At 35.8% G+C, this 24,592-nt stretch overlaps 1 pseudogene; it reads left to right on the forward strand.

Moving 5' to 3' along the window:
• Positions 1–21,248: 21,248 nt before the first annotated feature.
• LOC113321203 lies at positions 21,249–23,712 on the forward strand (annotated as a pseudogene).
• Positions 23,713–24,592: the final 880 nt, after the last annotated feature.

Genomic DNA, 24,592 nt, shown 5'->3' on the forward strand with positions numbered 1-24,592 from the left:
TTTTGAGATCGAGACACCAGATGGTAGTAGTTCTTCGAAGGTTAACGGTCAGAGATTGAAACCCTTTTTAGAGCCCTTTCCTACAGGTGATGTTGAGGAGGTCCCTGTTTACCCTTGATTGACCATCGAGGCGATTGTATGTTGTATATTAGTTTTTGGTTTCTCTCTTCACCCAGGTACTATCTTTCCGACTTCTCTCTTTACTGAATCCTCATGTTACTTTGCTTTTTGGTATTGTTCTTTCATTAGAAACATTGAGGACAATGTTAGATTTAAGTTTGGGGGTGGGAAAGAAACTTTTTGTTAGCTTTTAGTTGAAATAAATAAACTCCAAAGCCTATAAATTTATGCTTATTAAGGTTGGCACTAACCAATCTAAGTGGATGGGAACATCATGGTTGTAGGAGTTGAGGAACCAATCTGATTAGATGGAAACATCTAAAGAGTCTATTCGTAAAAGAACAGAGCTCAGGTGTTAGAATTAAAAAAAAAAACATGGTAGTTTCGCCATAACTCGTTGAATCCTAATCGCTTCTGTTTTTATTTCTTAAGTGATTTGGTGGGGCACACGACTCAAGTTGTTACCATTGCTAGGTGAAATAGAGTGATTGAGATACAAAAAAGAAAAAAAAATCGAGACCAGACCATCAGACCAACCGTAATAAATTCAATAAAGTCGACCACTGGTGCCCTTGTATATGCCAGTTGTGTTGACCTAGAGTTAGGTTATCGACCACTGGTGCCCTTGTATATGCCAGCTGTGTTGATATTAGTCAGACCGGTATCTTAGTCCATTAGGATAGGTTCATCTTGGCAGAGGCCTTCAGACAGATATGGGAAACACCGTTCACTTTAAACCATCTACTTTTCTCCTTATCCATGTTCTTAATCTTTCCATGTGATTGGTTGACTCCGGTTATGATGTCCAGAAACTATCTGAGTAAAGCTCTGTCACTTATATTTGAATTTTAGTATGCTTAGTGCAAACTCATATACAACAATTGTAATTTCGCATCGGGGTACTTCCTCCTATAGTCAATGATTGTGTGCCAACCAATGAGATTCTTTAGTGCCTTCCAAGGTTCTGCGTAAATATCTAGGGTCTGGAGTAAAGGTTTTGTGGGTACACCTCTGCTAAACCCTCCGGAGACAACACTCTGTGATAGGCACATTTTTGTGTCTTATATAATCTCAATTGTATATATTATTAGTGCTCGATTTTATATTTATTATGACTTTTTATGTCCCTGTAGGTATTTTTGGAGAAATAAGCTTTTGCGGCGAAATTGGCTAAAAAAGTGGTTTTTGCGCTCGTGGGAGAAAATTACTATACGGACCCTCGATTTTGGATAAGGGGTAACCTATTTCCAGGCAGCTGCTAAAGGGAGAACAGGACAGGATAGGGGGACACCCACCTTCTTCACGATTTGAATCAAAAAGATTTGGCGGGAAAAGATACCTCACGTCTGCAGATTTTGGACGTGAAGCTTTGGGCAGTTTTAAAGAGATTCAACACCGGAAATTGATTGGGATGGACTTGATATGACTTAACAAGTTCATTAGAAGCAATTGGACCGATCAACTTGGGCTAGAATAGCCGGGAATTGGAATCAAAGTCAAATAAGGAAACACAGCTTCATGGGTTCAAAATCTGTTATTCAAGGAGATTAAAGGCAAGTAAACTCTTTCCAAAGATACATATATATCTAAGGAAGAGTTTGAGATAAGTGGGAAAGCTCAGAAACGCTTGAAACAATTTATGGAAGGAATTATTGTCGTGACTGCCAAGGAAGGAAAGAAGAGATTTCGAAGCGATTTGGGAGAGATTTAATCGTCTGTGGTGTATAAATAGGTTGCTGAGAGTCCTAAGAAAAAAAACGAGAGTTTGGGGTCGAGAGGAGAGCTCAGGAGGAGAGAATCGGAGATTAAAGGAAGCCTGTCTCTGCTGTTGCTGCTGCTAAAGAACAAGCGTTGCAACGAAGAACAACGTCTCAAATTCGCAACAGTGCTACAGTATTCTCTCTGTAACAGCTGAACAACCACATTTATCTTCAGTTAGCCACACCTCCTGTAACAGTGAACTCTGTAACGCCAGTACGTCGTTGCATATTCACTGAATCATATCATCTCCTCAATAAAAACAACTTTTGAGCCATGATATATTCTTTTGAGCCTGTTTTTGATATGAGAAGCTAAACCCAAACACTGGGATGACGGAGGAAGCCCTATTTCACGCATGTGGTAATTCTAATAATTCTTTTATTACTATTTGCATTGATTTTTAATCGATTTATGATTTTTATTGAATGGGTGTGATTTCGTTTGATGGTGTATGCTTGGTCTATGTATTTTTGATACATCATGCTTTTGATTTACAGTCATTGCTTTTAAAAAATCTATTTTTGGCAAAGAAAAAGAGTCCATATTTTTATTATTTGAACTATAATTGATTGGAATTATTATTTGAGTCGCATGAATGGAATTTGGTGGAATCCTGAGTCTCAGTACCTCTCGATACTGTGATAAACTTTTGTGAATATATTTTCTTTATTTTTAGTGTTTTCTATTTTTGAGTCTAAAATCGAGTCTACACAAGTCCGAGTGAACGACAACCTTACTTACCACTTTAAAATTATATCAATTTTTGGCGCCGCCGACGCGGACTTGTATTTAGATTTATTTTAGGTTTCTTTTTATTTTTATTATTTTTTGTTCTTTTTTACGTGTTTTGTTATTTTTCGATTCTTTTCAGATTTGGAGCGAAGCTACAAGGGAAGAAAAAGTGTTATAAAAGGAAAGCATCGCCAAAGAAGGAAAGAAAAGAGGAATCCGAAAGGAGTGATGAAGAAGATTTTGTATATAGTTATTTTGTTTTATTTTTAGAAACTGTAAATAGGGTATTATTTTTGTAAATTTTCTTTTCCTTTTTGGGACATTTTTATTTTTGGACTTTTTGGACATTCTTGGACATTATTTTTAAACCCTAAGGAAGGGTCAAAATTAAATATCAACTGTTTGCAGGGAAGGACGACAGTTACGATACTGTCTCGGCCCCTCGGGTTCGTACACTGACATCGGAGTCGGTGGCCTGAGTCGACTTCAACGGTTCATCGCCTGTCTGATACGGGAGGTAAGACTCTATCCACCAACGAATCCCCTGTCAGTGGGTTTTATTTTGTGATAACTCATACCCCTGCAAAAGAATGTCGAACTGGTATCACAATAGCCAATACAACGAATATCCGACTGAGTTTCAAAATGGACGTTACAATTTTAACCATAGTGTGAATAGTGATTGGGAACATCAACCTTTTCAAGGTTACAGCTCATACCATGGTGAGCCCAAAGCAATAAAATAAGGATTATTATAGTACTAGTTCCTCGTCTTTGGACAATATAATGAAAATGTTGAAAACTAGTCCCTACTATGATCCTTCTGAACCTGTTCTTCCTCTAGAAGAGTCTCTCAAACAATTAACTGAGAATACAAATAGGTTTGTGTTAGAAATGAATAAACAAAATGCACCCATGAGTGAACCTTCTATACACGATACCATAAGGAAGTCATGTGATTCGATTCAAAATCTTTTATTAGAGGCCCAGAACAGAACTGCTCAAGATAGTCTTAATTTCCAATATAGTGTTTCCAATAGTACCCTTGAAAATGAGGATAGTTATTTGCATAATCAAGATGCCGAGGTTAGAATTGGTAACACTACTTTTTTAGATGAGGTTCAACCATTTTCATGTTATTATGATGATTATGATGAGGATAGTACTGATGAAGAATTTGACACATATAGGCACAGTGATCAGGAATCTGTTACTCCAATTGAGCTTTACAATGATACTACTATTTCTAGTTAAAATCCAAATAATTTTAATAATTATTCACCTAATCAAAAGGACGAGGATTTGACTAGAGATACCCCCGTTTTAGACGATGTAGTATTTCCTTTTGATTACGAAGCCGATAATGGTTTGGTTATTCTGAGAAAAATATTGTAGAGTCTAGCGATTTAGAAACAATAGTCTTAGACGAAGAAGATGAACTCGTAGAGCATTTAAACATGTGTGAGGAGGCATCACCTGAGTATAACCTAGAAGAAGCAATTGACCGTTTTCATGATTCTGATGATCTAGAAATTAGGGAAATTGTAGCTAGTCTATCTAGAGACACCCAAAACTCCAAGTTTGGGGGTGATTATCATTCTCCATGTGCCTCAACCATTTTACAATATTATCTTCACATACGTTTTCCTGAACCTAGTGATGTCTATAAGGAAGTTCAGTTGTTAGAAACCCATCCTCTGGTTGATGAGGTTAGACCAGACTATGATATTAAGATCGACTTTGTTTTCCCACCAAATATTTTTCAACCAATTGTGGGAACGTATAAATTTCAGATGTGTCAATTATTTAGTTTTGAGACTAAACCTAATTACTTTAAGAGATTAGGGTTGATACATTTGCTTAAGATTGACCACCAGTTTCATCGTGGTCGATTGTGTGAGTCAAAAATGTTTAACTTTAAGGATCCTCAATTATTCAGGTTATTATTATGTGCTTTTAAATTTTTACTTGAGTTTGTTCAGACTCTAATACCTGAACCGGATCTTAGCTTTGAGGAATTCTAACCCATGAAAATATTTTATTTGGACCCAGTTATAGAACCTGAACCTGAACCACAGCTAGATGTAGTTGTCTTAAACAGGAAACTAGACAAGGGTGCGCTTTATTTGTTAATTTTCTTGGCAGGTTGCAGATTCCTTTTATTTGTGATAGCTCTATTTGGTTTTGATGACCCACAGAAATTTCGGCTATTACTTTATTCTATGAGGTGACTAATCCTTTCTTAGTCTGGTTGAAGACTTTAAACTTAGCACTTCTTGGGAGGTAACCCAACATTCATGCGACACGGTAATATATTTCCTTATCTCTTTTGCTTCAAATGGTAACAGTTTCTCCTTGTTCATGCTTTTAATTTCATCTTTAGAACATTGAGGACAATGTTAGATTTAAGTTTGGGGGTATGGGAGAAACTTTTTAGTTGCATTATAAATAAACTCCAGAGCCTAGAAATTTATGCCTATTAAGGATGGCACTAACTAATCTAAGTGGATGGAAGCATTTTGGTTTTAGGAGTTGAGGGACCAATCTGAATAGATGGAAACATCTATAAGAGTCTATTCATAAAAGCACTGAGCTCAAGTGTTAGAAATAACATGATAGTTTCACCATATCTCGTTGAGTCCTTTTCACTTCTGTTTTTATTTTTTTCATTTTAAACTATGTTTCTCTAAGTGATTAGGTGGGGCTCACGATTTAAGTTGTTACCATTGCTAGGGTGAAATAGAGTGATTGAGTTACTTTTTATAAAAAAAAAAAAAAAAGTAGAAGAGACCAGACCAATCTGACCAATCGGAATAAATATTAACACTTGGATAGCAATATGTGTGTGTTCTCCCTGTCTCCATCGCCTAAACAAGCGTGGAATGCAGGACCCGTGGGAACTATCATGTAATCTGCTGACAAGAAGCATGCGCTTGGATTAAAAATATCTATTCATGCCGTTAAAAAAAAAAATCGAAAAATTGTTCTATGTAGTCAACCACTGGTTCCCTTGTATATGCCAGTTTGTTGATCTAGATTTAGGTTATCGACCACTGGTTCCCTTGTATATGCCAGATGTGTTGATATTAGTCAGACCAGTATCTCAATCCATTAGGATAGGTTCATTTTGGCAGTGGCCTTCAGACAGATATGAGAAACATTGTTCACTTAGTCAACATCAAAACCATCTATGTTTTTCTATATCCATCTCTTAATCTATCCATGTGTTTAGTTTGACTCCGAATATGATGTCCATTGTGAAACTATCTTAGTAGAGCTCTGTCACTTATATATGAATTCTAGTATGCTTGAGTGCAAACTCGTGTACAACAATTGGAATTTCGCATCAGGGTACTTCCTCTTGTAATCAATAAGTATGCCAACCAAGGAGGTTCTTTAGTGCTTTCCAAGGTTCTGCGTAGATAGCTAGGGTCTGGAGTAAAGATTTTGTGGGTATATCTCTTGTAATCCCTCCCGAGACTATAACTCGGCCACTAGGGACACCTAGGGGTTTAAAGGCTTATTGCATACGCTAAATGCAATCGACGATGCCTGCGACAGTGAGTTAGGATTTTATTTTCTATTTGATTTGCTCGAGGACTAGCAAATAATAAGTTTGGGGGTATTTGATAGGCACATTTTTGTGTCTTATATAATCTCAATTGTATATATTATTAGTGCTCGATTTTATATTTATTATGGCTTTTTATGTCCCTGTAGGTATTTTTGGAGAAAGAAGCTTTTGCGGCGAAATTGGCTAAAAAAGTGGTTTTTGCGCTCGTGGGAGAAAATTACTATACGGACCCTCGATTTTGGATAAGGGGTAACCTATTTCCAGGCAGCTGCTAAAGGGAGAACATCACAGGATAGGGGGACACCCACCTTCTTCACGATTTGAATCAAAAAGATTTGGCGGGAAAAGATACCTCACGTCTGCAGATTTTGGACGTGAAGCTTTGGGCAGTTTTAAAGAGATTCAACACCGGAAATTGATTGGGCTGGACTTGTTATGACTTAACAAGTTCATTAGAAGCAATTGGACCGATCAACTTGGGCTAGAATAACCGGGAATTGGAATCAAAGTCAAATAAGGAAACACGGCTTCATGGGTTCAAAATCTGTTATTCAAGGAGATTAAAGGCAAGTAGACTCTTTCCAAAGATACATATATATCTAAGGAAGAGTTTGGGATAAGTGGGAAAGCTCAGAAACGCGTGAAACAATTTATGGAAGGAATTATTGTCGTGACTGCCAAGGAAGGAAAGAAGAGATTTCGAAGCGATTTGGGAGAAATTTAATCGTCTGTGGTGTATAAATAGGTTGCTGAGAGTCCTAAGAAAAAAAACGAGAGTTTGGGGTCGAGAGGAGAGCTCAGGAGGAGAGAATCGGAGATTACAGGAAGCCTGTCTCTGCTGCTGCTGCTGCTGAAGAACAAGCGTTGCAACGAAGAACAACGTCTCAAATTCGCAACAGTGCTACAGTATTCTCTCTGTATCAGCTGAACAACCACATTTATCTTCAGTTAGCCACACCTCCCGTAACAGTGAACTCTGTAACGCCAGTACGTCGTTGCATATTCACTGAATCATATCATCTCCTCAATAAAAACAACTTTTGAGCCATGATTTATTCTTTTGAGCCTGTTTTTGATATGAGAAGCTAAACCCAAACACTGGGATGACGGAGGAATCCCTATTTCACGCATGTGGTAATTCTAATAATTCTTTTATGACTATTTTCATTGATTTTTAATCGATTTATGATTTTTATTGAATGGGTGTGATTTCGTTTGATGGTGTATGCTTGGTCTATGTATTTTTGATACATCATGCTTTTGATTTACAGTCATTGCTTTTCAAATATATATTTTTGGCAAAGAACAAGAATCCATATTTTTATTATTTGAACTATAATTGATTGGAATTATTATTTGAGTCGCATGAATGGAATTTGGTGGAATCCTGAGTCTCAGTACCTCTCGATACTGTGATAAACTTTTGTGAATATATTTTCTTTATTTTTAGTGTTTTCTATTTTTGAGTCTAAAATCGAGTCTACACAAGTCCGACTGAACGACAACCTTACTTACCACTTTAAAATTACATCACTCTGCCGCTAGAGCTACCTAGCGGTTTAACGGCTTGCTGCACATGCTTAGTGTAGTCATTTTATTTTCTAGATTTGTTTTGCTCGAGGACTAGCAAATAATAAGTTTGGGGGTATTTGATAGACGCATTTATGTGTCTGATTTGTCTTCAATATTTCGTATTGTGAGTACTCGATTTTGTACTTATTATGTTTTTTTGTGTGTTTGTAGGTATTTTTTTGGAAATAAATATTGTTGGAAAATTCGGCTCGAAAAGTTGCTCGGAGCACCCCAGGAGGACAATTGCTATACGGACCCCCACTTTTGCTAAGGAGCACCCTGGGGTATGTACACCCAATTTCATTCTCAGCACCCACCTGCTAAGGGAACCCCTACTCTGGATAAGGGAACCCTCTTCTTCTTCCACGTTTAAACTTTATCTTTTGGCCGGAAAATATTTCACTCACCTGCGGAAACTGCTGGAGTGGATTTGACCGAGATTTTCTCGGATTTTCAGTTTGAACTGGACTCTTATCAACCTGTTACACCTAATCAGGGACGGTAATGAGATTTGTTTCGAGAAACAAGGAATAGAACGTGTGAACATAAGAACAAAGAGGATAAATATTCTCGGGTTCTCGGGGATTTTTTCCGAGTTATTTTTGGAGTCTGCTTGTGCCCTGAGAGTGTTCTTCTCAATCTGTTACGTGCATATTTCATGTTTGGATGATCGTAGCTTCCAACAGACGCATGCAGATATTAAAAAGGGAAATTTTTCTCGTATTTTGAAAAGAAATAAAAGAGAAGATACGAAGCAGTTATGAGGAGAATTATTTGCATTTAGTCGAGAGATTCTGAGGAGCTATTGGGTATAAAAAGGATTCACGGGATTCAGACCAGAGGACAGAGTGATCGGGGGAGAGACCAAAGCAAAGAAACGTGAGTTTGAGAGAATTGCTGCTGCTGCCATTGAAGAACATATGAAGAACATAAGACCACAAGGAGCAGTCGTAATTGCTACAGTGATTGCGACATATATTTGACAGTCGTACAAGCTACAATGACAATGACAGTTTCCTTTTATCGTTCTCTGTAACATTGTTTTGCAATAATTAAAAACGTTGCAAACACCCGATTTTCATCATTTTCTCTCCATTTCAACTTTGTAAACAATTTTTGAAGCAATGAACAAATATTTTGAGCGTGTTTACACAATGATGAGCTAAACCCATCCTCTGGGGCGAAGGAGGAAGCTATTTCACCAATGAAAAGTGGTAATCTCTAATTTATGCAATTATTATATGATTATTTGCCTAGATAAATAAATTGATAAAATGGTTTTTTTAAACAATTGTCATTTCAATTGATGTAGCATGCTAGCCTAGGGTTTTGATGTCCCATACTTTCGATCTACAATTGTTATTTCTAAAAAATCAACTATTGTTATATTAAGAATCAATTTGAATGCATGATTTGCACGATTATAATTAGAGAATATAAATCACTTTGATATTGGTAAATAGTGGATTCCATAGCCCCAGTCTTCTCCATATTTTTCATATCACTTTTAGTTAAGTTTGCTATATTTTTAGTCTTAAAAATTAAATCTAAAATCTATTGCTTTCACAAGTCTCAACGAACCTATTACTACAACTCAACTTGAAATCACATCAGTATGTAATATTAGTTCCTCTTCAAAGAAGTTAATATCCAAAGACGCATCTAGACCATTAAGAAAAAGATATTGCTCTGAACAATCCGGGGAACAGGGAACTAGGAATTCCATTCAAGAAAGATATGGTGGACAGATTGTTGTTCACCCCGGCACAAGGTAATTGTGTTGGTTGAGTGTCTTGTCTCACGCGCCTGGTTCAAAAGAGACAAGAGTTGGCACTCCACAGTTTTTTTTTTAAAAAAAAAAAAAGAAAAGAAAAAGAAAGAGGTGTTCTTTCTTGGTTTTGTTGTTGATTTTTTTTTTTGGAATTCTTCCATCTTTTTCATATCTTACTGATATTGAAAGGACTCTTCTCTGTTTTATCAATAAAAGAGGGTTAAAATAGACAATTCTGCCTTTTATAGGGTAAGAGTTGTCCCTACGTGAATCCTTTAAGTGTATAAAGGTTCTGTAACCCTATATTCCTTTTTACTTCCCTAAGAAACTCTTTTATCACAAGTTTGCTTGTAGAGATTGTTCTGAGAAATTTCTCTCACAAACCCATATTGTTATGGAGACTCCAAGCATCATAACTTCTAATGTAAAAAGATGTTAATATGATTGTTAAGCCATCAATCATGAAGGAAAAAGACATTCCTCCTGTTCACTCAAACTTGAAAAGAAAAAAAAAAGAATGTGAGAAAACCAAGAGTTGTCCATTCAAATCTTCAGAAATTTTCTGGTGTTCTTGAAGAATTGAAGGAATTAAGAAAGGAAGTGCAGCAAATAAAGGCTTTTGTGTTTAGGACTCTTGAGATTCATAAGGCCTTGGTTCGGCATCAGTCAAGAAGGTTTGTTGATATCCACTCCTATCTTCATGAACCTTATGTCCCAATGGTTGTTGACGACAAGGAGTTCGGAGACGATAAAGAATTTTTCAAAGGTCTTAATATCTAGGAAACTTCTTATGAGAATTTATTCTTATGTTTTAAGAAGGATAACTAGGGTTTGGAATAACATTTATTGTGAGTACACATAGCTATTTCCAACGATTTTCATCTTGGAATCTTTTTAGATTTATTTATTTAATTCTAAAGTTTATTTGGAAGATGATTTTTGCAGTATTAATCTTTATGGTTCCATATATTGCAACTTGTTATGGGATATGTGTGTTTGCGTCCGTGGATTATGATTGTCCCATACATGTTCAAAAGTTAAGTCTATCATATGTCGGTATGAAAGTATTGATAAAAGATAAAATGAACTTTTGACAAACAAAAGTTAAGCCTTTTATATCATTTTGCAAATATTGATGGAAGAAAGGATGAACGTTTGTTTACAAAGATCAAGTCTATTATATGTCATTGTGCAAAGAGTGATGAAAAATAGAATGAATCTTTGTATATTTCGCAGTATTGGTCTTCTCTGATCCATATCTTTATTTAAATACTGTGCGGCTCCGTAAGTTTTCTTATGTGAGCATTTCCGATTAAATTAATCATGGGTTCTCTTGTAGTTAATTTAATTGAGATTTTTGGATACAAATTCATGTTTCATGTGATTTTGTAATGTCCAAATAAATACTTTTTTCCTTGTGAAAGTAAGGTCTCTCTTGTTGTTCTTTCGGGAATGACATTTTATGGGGGAGAGTTCTTAATTGAACATGTTCTTAATTTCCAAATCTTTGTGAGGAGTGCGGATGTGGAATATTATAGGGGTTATCTTGTATCTTTATAAACTGCTTGATGAATGCATTTAGTTTCAGCTATATGATTGCATCTAAAAAAGTTGATATGTGCTTTTCTTTTGGTCATGAAGTATCTCTATGGAAATTTCATTAAGATCCCACTAATTTCCGTACCTTTGCCAATTTTATTGACAAAAGGGGGGAGAATTAATGTGTAGTTCACACTACAAATACATATGGTTTTCGGATCATTATGTAAGGGGGAGTTGTTTTCAGGTGAGATGAAGTATTGACTAAGGAGGAGTGATCGTATCACCATAGTATTGTTGTCGAAGTTGTGATACAATTGAACTTTGATGTTGTATAATAATACTATGACACTGTATAACAATGATTGAGAGCTATTGTTTTCTCATTGTTATAGCTGGGGATCTTCAACAACGATGATGCTGAACTGAACATCTTTAGAATCATTGGAATACTTGGAAGTGACGAAGATGTCGAGTAATGTTGAAGAACCAAGGAGATCAAGCATTTGGATGATAAGATACAAAGTTTATTTATTTTGTATTCCATATGTATTGATAGTTTTGTCACTAAAATTGACAAAGGGGGAGATTGTTAGATCATTGCTCGGTCGAAATCGCAAGCGTTGCTATCTCAAGATTGTTTGTCAAGTTTAGTTTCCAAAACTATAAGTCTTGATTTCTACTCTACTTATAGCTAAGTCTCGGATAAGGATAGTAAATGTAGTTGAGATCTAGACTCCACGGCGTTCATCAAATGGAGACGAATAACTACTCGAGGCAACTTGTGGAACTTCATCGACAAAAGGTATATGGATACTTGAACTTATCTATCACTCAAAATTATATCTACTCTATCTCTTATTTGAGACAAAAGTCGTATTGCTATATAGACTTTGATAATACACATTTGCTATTTCGAGCCGAGTTTATCTCGCTTATCTATTTCTCGAAATATGAGGTTGTAAGCTTTCGCTTTGGCCAAGTTCATCTTTACTCATGATGAAAGTCATGTTGATTGTTTCAATAACTTGAAAATCGCTTTGATGAAAATATTTTGTGGATAACGACTATTTTAACATCCTCTAAGAAAGTTTCAAATATTTAAATGAGATTTTAGAACAAGTAACCATGTTTGGATATAAACATGGTGTGTTCTCACATTTGTGTAAAAGTCCAAAACCGGGAACCCAAAGTATGCGTACCCGTACGCGTACTGGCGGTTGTTGGGAATCAGGGCAAGTATGCGTACCTGTACGCATACTGGCAGAAGTTTCACGTCCGTGAATTCCTGCTGGAGTTTGGAAGAGTAAATAGGTATGCGCACCCGTACGCGTATTGGCGTAACCAAACTCGCTCCGGCCACCCAGGTATGCGTAGCCGTTTGCATACTTAAGTAGGTTACTTTCTAAATCAGTTTGTTCATCAACTAAAACATTTATATAATAAGGAATGCAATCTTTTCAAACCGTGGATATAATGTTCATGAATTGACTTGAGTGAATCAAAATCGATTTTGCTTCTTGTGTCTTATATACTTCTATGAGATCTAAGCAATTGAAAAACTCTCAAACCAGTTCATTTGAGTCAGTTGGACTAGTTATGGTGAAAATGAATAAGGTTGATATAAAAGTGCTCATATGGCTAACCATTGGTTAACTATTGTTGAACCGTCTAAGTGTACATGTTTAGGTACGGTTACTCGAACCTAAATGAAGGTGAAATTCATTTATGTATAACAAGCTAAGTTCGATCTAAGGGTTGAAAGATATTAGCTTGAATCTAATAAGGTTTTCATCTAACGGTGAATAATTAATGCTTTGTTACCAAGGTAACTTAGATTGCAAACCCTGATTTGAAATCTATATAAAGGAGAACTCTAGCAATTGGGAAACCTAATCCCCACACCTCATGTGTGATACTAGTTGTATAAACTAGAGCCGGTTCTCCTTTAACCTTAGGTTTTTCGCGAAACCTTGTAGGTTAACGACTTGAAGACTTCATTTGGATTGTGAAGCCATACCCAACTATTTTATATATAGTTGTGTGATCTGATCCTGCTGGTTTCTATCATGATTGAGTGCAATCGTAAGAATATTGGTTAGAGATTTTTATCTCCGATATGCAAGATAGAAAAATAGTCACAAACACCTTCATCTCATCGTTTGTGATTCCACAATAACTTGTTTCATTAATCGATTAAGATTATTGTAAGGTGATTGAGAATACTAAGTTGTTCTTCAGGAATATAAGTCCGGGTAATCAATTGGTTCTTGTTCACCTTGATTTATCAAAAGACAGAACAAAAACTCATAGGTATATATGTGGGAGACGGATTTATCTATTCAATTGACTTTTCTGTGTGAGACAAATTTGTTTATCAAGTCTTCGATTTTGGGTCGTAGCAACTCTTAGTTGTGGGTGAGATCAACCAAGGGAATCAAGTGCGTAGTATCCTGCTGGTATCAGAGACGTAAGGAATGCAACTGTACATTGAATCAGTGTGATGTGTGAGATTGATTAGTGTTCACCTACAGTCCAGACCGAAGTTAGCTTTGTAGTAGGCTAGTGTCTGTAGCGGCTTAATACAGTGTTGGTTCAAATCTGGACTAGGTCCCGGAGTTTTTCTGCATTTGCGGTTTTCTCCTTAACAAGACTTCTGGTGTCCGTGTTATTTATTTTCCGCATTATATTTTGTTATATAATTGAAATACCACAGGTTGTGCGTTGAATCGATCAATTGGTAAATCCAACTTTTGATTGTTTATTGAAATTGATTGTTCCTTGAACATTGGTCTTTGGTACCATTCAAGTTATTTCTATTATATTCAATCAGTCTCGCAAATTCTTATGTGTTTGATTGCAAATTGAATTGAGAGATTGAGATATAACTCTTTGATATACTTTTTATTAAGATTGAGTCTGACTGTCTAGTTGATTCTCCTGAAAGTATATTGGAGTTAGTCCATACATATTGCTAAGTGAAATATTGGGTGAGGTTGATAGACCCCCGCTTTTTCAGTTTGCTTGGTTCCAAAGATATCTCAGCTTAAACCTAAAGCAACCTATGCTTTGAACTCTATATAAAAGGAACTCTTGGCAACTGGGATCTTTGAATCCTGTCACTACTGTTTGGTGTGTCGTAGTTGTATCTAGAGTCGTCCTCTCAAGAAACCCTTTTAGGGTTTAGCGACTATCAAAGACTTCATTGGGATTCATGAAGACAGGTTCAATTATCTTTTATCTTGATGACTTGAGTATCCTGATCTTGTTCGATTATTGATTTATCACTTGAACAAGATAAAAAGAAATCACAGAGTTCTTTTCGTTTCAACCTTTATGATTCTGCAAATTTATACTTGTGAGGTGAATAATAATCTAGGCTTCACTTCGGGTTGCATAAGTTTGGATTTTGAGGATAGCCAGACTTTGTCAAGTTGTTATTGATTTCTATTACCTTGATCTTACTTTTGATCTGATCATCCGTTTCGATCGTAAATTAGGAAATCAATTATAGGCTTAATCTGTGGGTGGTAAATTTGGTTTAAAGTCTTCAATTGAGTTGAAGCAACTCTTAGTTGGTGTGACATCATCTAAGGGAATCAATTACGCGGAGTCCTGCTGGGATTCAAGAGGCGTAAGGAGCGCGACTGTACCTTAATCAATGGGATACCTTTAGGGCTCAACTACATTTCATACGAAGTTAATTGGTAGTAGGCTAGTGTCTGTAGCATCTTAATACAATTTGATGTTCAATCTGGACAATGTCCCTGGGTTTTTATGCATTTGCGGTTTCCTCGTTAACAAAATATCTGGTGTTCGTGTTATTTCTTTTTCCGCATTATATTATTTATCAATATCACAGGTTATGCGTTGATCAATCACAATAGATAGGTCCAAACTTATTTGTTGGATAAGACTTGATTGATCCTTGGATATTGGTCTTTGGTACCATCCAAGAACTCTTTTTGAGATTAGGTTCACGGATTCAATTCTGTAAACGTTCTAATCATATGAGAGATAGAGATATAACTCAAGACACTTTCCTTGATTGAGTTTTTACTCTCAGAGTTTTGTTGAGTTTGTCCATACAGATTTCCAACGAAAAATTTGGTGGTGTATTTTGGTACCCCCAGTGTTTTCACCAAGGATCAAGGTGATGAACCAAATCACAAATTACCACTGCAGTTTGGTTTAGACCGCTATCAAGTGCAATGGTTTTACTCAACTAAAATACTCAAGTTCGGTTCTCATAAAGAAGATCTAGTACCCATAAGAAAAGATAGGGTTTGTGGTGGATGACCCAAAATTTTGTTTACCCAAAACACTAACAAACATTTAAAGGAGTGTTTCGGACCTCGTGCAAAGTCATAATTCATACATAACAACCGAAAAAATAATGCCAAACCATGAAGGTAAACTGCTAGCATGGAAGTTTTGTGGAACTGATGGACTTTCCGGAAGAAAAAAAAACCGTTAACATTAAATCATAATGGATATAAAAGGATAAAGATCGACTTACTGCATTTTTGTTTGCTTTCTTTTCTCTGAATCAACTGCAACGTGTCCAACTGCTTACATTAAAATTCCCATGCTTCTTCCACTTAACAACCATGTAACACCATCTGGGATATGAGCGATCACATTGGGAAAATTCAAAAACTAAGTATCTAATTTCGATGGAAATGTGTAAAAAGGATATAAATTGGGAGATTAAAACTTACAAAGAGGACATGGACTCATTGGTATGAAGTGATCTTCAGTGTAGACAAATTTTTTTTGTTACTGCTTCAACCACTCCGAAATGGTTTGGATATGTAAATCAGTATATTAAAAGATATGAGTTTGAAGAACAAACTACTGAAACTTGACATGCATGATTGAATTCTAGCTACAAAATAAAAAACTTATATTAATGCTGCTTCGATCCCGAAATCATAAACTGAATATTAAACCCTAGATAGTTCTTTGTATCTTTAAAAAAACACTTAACATGCAGCCGAAGACAATCCAATCAAAGCCTAGTTGGTTTTAGCTTATATAATGAAACCCTAAAATTCATAATGACATCAAACAAACAAATCGCAAACAAAAAGCCAAAAAAAATTTGGAGATTCAAGCCTAGCTTTCATGAATGCATCCGGTGAATTTTGAGACATCAATAAAATTCCTTGAACAAACTGTGAAAGATAAAGACTAAAAAAAAAGGTTTATGGATTCACGACAGCTCATGGGTGATTAAATTTTGAAATGTAAGATCAAAATAATATAATGACCATCCATTATAACAAATTGAGCAACAATCTAAAAATGAAACATAGATTTAGGATGTCCATTTGAATCCTTCATGAGCACAATATAGTTTCGAGATGTTTCTCAAAAAATGAAGTCATAAAAGAAAACTGATTAAGCTACACCTAAGATTCCTTGTGATCAACACAGTTCTTTCAGTGGTGTGCACATCTCAAAAACCAGGATCAGATTCATCGCGGAACTATCCAATGTGGGAATCCTGTAAATAAAAACACCAAATTGAAATTTAAATCATACTCATAGTCATAAACAAACCCATAATAAAAAAAGCTCACTTCCTAATTTAATCTTCAAACATCTACTGAACATGAATAAACCTTCTTTAACAATTTATTTATGTTGTTGAACCTCATGAATAATTGCAGATATTTTTCAATGCCCCAGGGAATCCAATACGAATGATTGTGATTCGAATGAAGACAAGAAGATTGATACACTTTTTGGTTTTTGTTGCTAAGTTTTCTTCAACGCTCGAGCACAGAACTGTTTCAGTACCAAAAAAAAATTGTCCTTCTAAAAGTATTTGCTTTTATGACTTTTTTAATGAGAGAATAACAACCGCAAATTTATTTATTGTAAGAGTAAATTTAGACCACCACTTACATGAGCTAACTTAGCCAAATCGTGCTTTGTACTCTTGATTTGAATCAATGATAATCAGATTTCAATAAGTATAAGAAAAACTGAAGAACACAAATAAAAAATACAAAAAGTAAGATTACATTTAGTTTAACCTGGTCCTAAAGATTATCCAAAACAAAAATAATATACAATAAGAAAGTAGAAAACATCTCGTGCAAAACCATTTAAGTCCTAATTAACACTGTTAATTCTAACTTTATATCTTGTATAAACAGTGTATAGGTCCCTTGATACTATTTATTAGACATAACACCCCAGATATGCAAGGTCTCTTTTGTTGCCCCCACTATTTGTTTCCCCAAAGTGGGGATTGTCCTTCTTATCCATCATGACTGGCCCTGGCTAGAATATCCTCATCCATGGTGTTTGAAGAGAAGAAGATGAGTAGGTGATAAAGAATAAACCAATATAAAACATATATCCTATACAAAACCGATATTTGTTAAATTGGAGTAATTATCCCGTCGCTGATTACAAAGAGGATTAAAAGTCATGTTGTGATACCTATGCAACATTAATAGGGATATATTATTTGTCAAAAATAGCTTTGAAATTATAACTTTGCCGATCTATTTGACAGTGGGTGTACTCGCACAAGAGTGGGCCTCATGCTATGGCGATTTGTAGGGAATCAGTTTTGGGGGGCAATCACGCTGAGGTTTGAGAGGTGTCCATTTGAGCGGTACACCACGAATTTTTGGACAAGTAAAAAATATACCTTGGACTGAAAGAGTAATGTTTTATGCAGTTCTACTCGTGGTTTGAAAAACACCTATTTTTTTTTCTTGGAAAAAACGTCCGTTAAAAAAGTCATACCCATATGTCGTGGCCGTGAGGGTCCCGAACCTTGTGCCTATATAATGCCGATAAATAGGAAATAACGACAATTTTTTAGGACCGTTTGTTCCATTTTCACACACGTTAAAACCGTTTTTCTAAACTTAGTTCGAATGTTTTGTTCTTCTAAATAACATTTTAACGTGCGTTTTTTTTATAACTGTTTTCCCATTATCACGCATGTCGTAAACGTGTAAATAACTTTCTTACAATTTTTTTGAGTTTTTTTTCTTTCTCTGGATTGAAAGATTAAAACTTAAAATTAAAATTTTAAAATAATACAGTGAAAGTAAACTACATGATTAAAAACTTCAAATTTAAAAAACATAAAATTATTAAACTAGTGTTCATCATTTAAAAAGCTACGCGAACCAACTACGACCACCATCTTTTTTCGATTTATTCATATATTTTCCATTTTCTCGGGGATTCCTTTCCTCATCATAGTCATCGTCATGGGGATACTGGTTGTCTTCGTTCGCATAAGTATCATCTTCATTATAGCCTTCATCATCATCATCATCATCATCATCATCATCATCATCATCATCATTGTTACCTACTTCATTATTGTTATCAATATTAGAATTATATCCTTCGTTCATATGTTGAACACCATGGTTAGAGCGATCGGCAGTGTAACAGAATCATTATGGAGTCACGTTCTCATAACCTTGTGTATTGTCTCCAATGAAAGATTACCAAAGTCATAAATAAAGTCACTCACCGGTAACCTTTCATATGAGATTTCAACTTCGGGATCGTGACAGTTGTATGGTAGAGGGACAGGATCTGGATTATTAACGACTTCCTTTACTAGCATATTTAACCATTGTTCTTATTGAGGTAAAACTGGTGTTTCTTCTTCTCCCGTCATCCAGTCAACCATATTGTCATCCCCCAGTAGACTATGAACGTCGTGAATATCTATGTTATGTCGCTTTGCTTTGCCTTTAATTTTTTGTTGCTCCAACTTCAAATTGTACTGAACAAACACCAGATCATTTATTCTCGATGAAAGTAAACGATTGCGTAGTTTGTTATGGATTCTTTCAAACACATTCCAATTCCTCTCTGATCCAGATGATGTGTTTGTTTGACTTAATATCTTTACTGCAATCTTCTGAAGGGATGGATACTCAACACCATAAGATAACCACCAACTTACAGGATCACCATGTTGGGCCACAATACGTGCTGATTGTGATGCAAATTGACCTTGCATCACTCGCATGCTTCTCGCCTACAAAGAAAAGTACAATTGTTACGAGAAATTCAAATTACTTAATTAAACATATATGGAAATAGTATTAGTAGTTTTGTACATCTAACATGCATTTTGCTTGTTCTTGCAGGCCAATAACCATTTTTGATATAACTTCAGTAAGACAAATTTGGGGCTCGGAAATTTCATTATTGATGAGATTGGTTGCTGGGTTAAAGATGTAATAAGGATTGACAAAATACGCTGCAGCATGAAAAGGAGAACTCAACTGACTTTTCCATTGTTTTTTTTACTACACCCACGATAGAAGCATTTCGATTTGATCCCAAACTCATGTGTATAGTTTCCACACATGTAGCAAGTGCATGGAACAAATAATCCATGGTGGTTTTGTCTGAGTTCAAGAAACAAACCATTTTCAATAAAGAACCAACCATTATGCACGCATTTCGACACGTCGTCCAGAACATGTCATTTGAAATAATATTCTTCACGTCTCTAGCTTGGTTAGTTTTTGCCTCTACCAATTTCAGAAATTCTTTGTCCAGACAGAGGCTCTCGATAGCGTTACTCTGATCAATGATATTTTTTATTGCAATAAAATTTGTTGCAAACCTTTTGGCATATGTACTTCTATTACAATAGTTATATTCTTGTTTTTAACTTTTTTTTTGCATATATTTTATTACACCGGCGACAAAATTTTAATGGTATAATTCACCATCACAAATTTTATCAAACTATTGTATATTTGTATAGTAAAAATACTAAAAAGATTTAAAAAAAATCTACTACCTCCTTCCTTAATAGGTGACCTAGCTCAAGTTTACATAATTCTTAAAGACAAAAAGGAGATAAGACCGAGGAGTATTTTTAACTATTTTTTACGAATACCTATATTATTAGTAAAATTTAAAAACAATTTATTTCTTGACGACTTAAACTATACTACGTATATTCATAAATTTTATATCATTGAAAAGCATTTTAAAACACCCACTACACGGATATGAACATGACTATCAAATTATACATATTTCGTATACTAACAATAATCAATTAAAAGGATTGTTTTAGAAATATTCCATTTTTTAATGATATAGGTCATCTCTTAGTGAGACAAAATTTTAGGGACGGATAAAAAAGAAAGAAAAAGCTTAATAACAATGTTTTTTAGACTCGTTATAACGTTTTCACGCACGTTAAAACCGTTAGATATGAATTTCATATCATTTTTTTTTATATAAAAACGTATTTTTTTCTTCTAAATAATCCGTTTTTTCCTTAAATAACACGTTTTTTAACCCAAATGTATTCACACCCGTCAAAACGCGTTATAAACGTGACCCGTTACCTAAAACGTGACCGGTTTTTCAAACCTTGGTTCTACTTCAGTGTCTTGGCGTTTGGCGACTATTTGGACTAGGGCTGTCAATGGGTACCCATTACCCGGACCCGGAACCGGACCCGGTATATTTGGGTCCGGTTCCGGGTCCTAAAGTTGGACCCATTAGCTACTTAGGACCCGGCGGGTAATTACCCGATTGGACCCGAATTTAAACGGGTCCAAACGGGTAATACCCGTTGGGTACCCGCGGGTATCGGGTACCCGCGGGTATCGGGTACCCGTTTATTCATTCTTTTATTCATGTTTTTAGCAAAATTACAAGTATTTTTGCTAGTTTTAGCTTTGATATTTTACTCATTTAAAATTTTTCTCTTACATTTAACCTTTATTTAGTACATTAATAAGAAATAATAATAAATTTTTATAAAAAATTACTTAAATCCAAGCCAAAAAGAGAAATATATTAAGTTTTTGAGGTTTTTTAAATAGTTTTATTAAGACCCAATGGGTACCCGGAACCGACGGGTACCCGGGTATTTAAACGGGTCCGATTCTGGGTCCACAAGTTTAGGAACCGGACCCGGAACCGTTAGGAACCGGACCCGACCATTATAAGTAGGGTCCGGGTCCGGGTCTAGTGACACCCGGGAGGACCCGGACCCGTTGACACCCCTAATTTGGACTATTCTAGTTTTTTTTCTTTTTCTTTTTTTTTTTCTTTTTTTTTGGTAATCGACAATGCCCTAGTTTTGCCAGGCTATATAATACGCTGGAGACATGGGAGTGGCTTTTTTTTATCTCATTTCATCCCCGCCGCTGTACAACTCCTGAATAAAAAACCTAGAGAGAGAGAGAGACGGAGGGAGAGTTAGAGTGTTGAAATCTAAGGAGAAGATGGAAGAAGGTGGAGTTGAAATAGAAAAGAAAGAAAAGCGTAAAGATATCAGACGTTTTTATTGTGAATTGTGGAATTTGCAGGTCTAAGAAATCTCTAATCGCATCTCATCTTCAGAATCACCACAAAGTTGTTTTCCTCCTATCTTACTCTCTTTATATATCGAACTGATTCTTATGCTTAAGTTGTTTGCCTGTGGTTGGAAATATTGAATGTTCATTAAAAGTTTTTCCTTAGTTATTCAAGATTTTACTTGTTGAAGTAACCGTAGATTGATTTGTCAAACTGATTACTCTGTTTTAAGTTTTTATAGAATTGGGTTTCTCACTCGACTATATCCCAGATTGACTTGACGAATTCCCGAGCTTATTGTAATGTTTGTAATTTGTGTTTAATTCAGGAAGAAATTGAAAAGATGGAAATTGACGAAAAAGAAGAGGCCAAACCAAATAATACCTGTGAAGAGTGTGGCGCTAGTTTTCGAAAGCCAGCTCACTTGAAACAACATATGCAGTGCCATTCGCTCGAGGTATATAAACTTTATCATGTCAGGGTTTAGCTTTATCATGTTAGGGTTTAGTGATCGTAGTTGGCCACCTTGTACCGAACTGTGATTGGTAACTGTGGCTTTGTTGCTCTCTGTTGATATTTATGGTATCCAAGTGATTTAAAAGAAAGTGATTTTGCAGGGTATAGATTTTTTAATGGTCAATATTCCATTAAAAGCTTGTTGATGTATGTATGGTGTGAAGCATTGGAATCCATCTAATAAACTCCAAAATGCGAAGAGAACATGAGTGGATTAGTAGCAGGTTGGGGGACCACCTGTGAAGCTCCATCAAGTGAGGCTCGGTTACACGCCGCTTAATCTTTTTGAGGTTCGAGTCTTATTTTGTTTTTTACTTGTAAAATTAAAATCAAATTGACAATTGAAGTATGATTGCGCACCTTGACAAGGTTTAAACCCAGTATTCCTTTTCTTTCATTCTTTGCAGAGGCCATTTAGTTGCCCTGTTAATGATTGCCACTCAAGCTACAGAAGGAAAGATCATCTGAATCGCCACTTGCTCCAGCACCAAGGGAAACTATTCTCATGTCCTGTGGAGGGCTGCAACCAGAAATTTGCTTACAAAGGCAATGTGAAGCGTCACATAGAGGATATGCATGAGGATGAAGGATCTTCTTCTTCTAATAGTCAAGGTCAAACACAACATATTTGCCAAGAAATTGGATGTGGGAAGGTGTTCAAGTATGCCTCAAGGCTGAGGAAACATGAAGAGTCTCATGGCAAGTTTCTTTTTATATAATTTAAGCTGCACAAAGATTTAAAAGTCTCTATTTCTTATTTTTTTCTCTGGCTTTGAGTTTATGTTAAAATCCGGTGTCCTATAATTTTTTGATTAATGACAACAGTGAAACTGGAGTCTGTTGAGGCAATATGCTGTGAACCTGACTGTATGAAATATTTTGCCAATAATGATTGCCTTAAGGCTCATGTTCAATCATGCCACAAACATGTTCTTTGTGAGGTTTGTGGGACCAAGCAGTTGAAGAAAAATATGAAGCGGCATATGCGTGGACATGAAATTGCAGGCTCAACTCAAAGGATAAAGTGCAGCATCAAGGGTTGTGAATGCACATTTGCAACTGTAAGATAGTAACATGTCTTTTTCTTTTTCTTTTCGATGAGTTATCCAGTTTTCTTGTCATGAAAATTTTCGGTTCTACTGGTTTTCCATGTCAATTTTTGATGTTTAATGTTTTTGTGTATATCCACTTGCAGAAATCAAATCTCAACCAGCATGTCAAGTCCGTTCATCTCCAGCTTCGACCATTTGCATGCCGGTTTCCAGATTGCGGTCAAAAGTTTTCTTTCAAGCACGTGAGGGATAACCATGAGAAATCTGGGTCTCATGTCTATCTCCATGTAAGTTTTATGGACAATTGCATCACTAAATTCTTAAAGTTAATTTTCTGGAATGTTTCAAGGAATCATTGAGTCGGGTATCTCACAATCTCCATGCATTTAATTTCAGGGGGATTTCCAAGAGGCAGATAAACACTTCCAAGCTAGGGCAAAGGGAGGGCGAAAGAGGACATGCCCAAATGTAGAAACTTTACTAAGAAAGAGAGTTGTTCCACCCAGTCACACTGACTCAGCCTTGAATTATGGTTCTGAATACCTTGCATGGTTACTTTCTGCAGAGGGCTAGTAGCGCGTCACGTTTGATAACCTTACTTTTTTGTTTTGTTTGTATGTAGAAAACAGTTATAGTTTATATGTAAAAATCGTTCAAACGGTAATGTTATAATTAGAAGTTACTTTCTTCCCTGTAATCCTGTCCTGGCTTTAGATCTTCAGTATAACCAAGTTCATTCCTGTGTTTTCCTTTTTCTTCTTTTTGTTTGTTGTCGAAGATTTGTTTTGGGGTATATAGTGCAGTTCAACCTCAACATACCTCAATAATAGTGGATAATGAGCTCAAAACATTATGGAGGTAATTTATAAATCTTATGAAAATCAATTTTTTATAACCATGTTATGAGTCATGGGTCAGGAGAATGTAAAGACATACCATGACGGACTCGTAATGGTATGTGATTGCATGACCTCTCCAACCTGTTCAAAGAAAATAGAAATATGGTCTGACATGCATCAAAATTTCCATGGGCTGTGAAGGGAAAAATCGTGGCAAGTGACTTCAATCCTTAAGTTCCTCTTAAGGGTTCATTAAAAGTGAGCCGCAAATGAACCACAGAGAAGAGAAGTGAACCTAAAAGCGTAAGAACCTTCCAAGGCTTAGTCTTATGGTGATTCACAATTCGACATTCACAGCCAAAAGCGCGGCCAAAAGTGTTGGTTTCAAGTTCGGGTCAAGCAATGGTTAGAATGCGATTTTGAATCAACTTTGTGATGCCAAATGATTTGGCACAACACAATTTTACTTTATGTGGTCTAACCCATTATATTTGTTATCGAACTTAAAATCTAACGGTTATGCTATATGCACCCAATATATTTCGAACCATCAGATTTTTCTTTTAAAAGTTAAAATCCAACGACTTTAACCTTTTGCGCCAAATCATTAGGCGCTATCTTCACCAACTGCAACATCTATGCTACAACCTGCTGGTATATATGGAAAGCGAGATGTGATCTCACTTTCAACCAAATCCAGCCAAATGTGGGAATCATCACTCACAGGATTAAACAACATTTGTGTACTCACAATAATACATCATATGCAAGGACACATTTTAAACAA

The sequence above is a fragment of the Papaver somniferum genome, chromosome 11 (genome assembly GCF_003573695.1).
Source record: "Papaver somniferum cultivar HN1 chromosome 11, ASM357369v1, whole genome shotgun sequence".
Taxonomy (NCBI): Eukaryota; Viridiplantae; Streptophyta; class Magnoliopsida; order Ranunculales; family Papaveraceae; genus Papaver; species Papaver somniferum.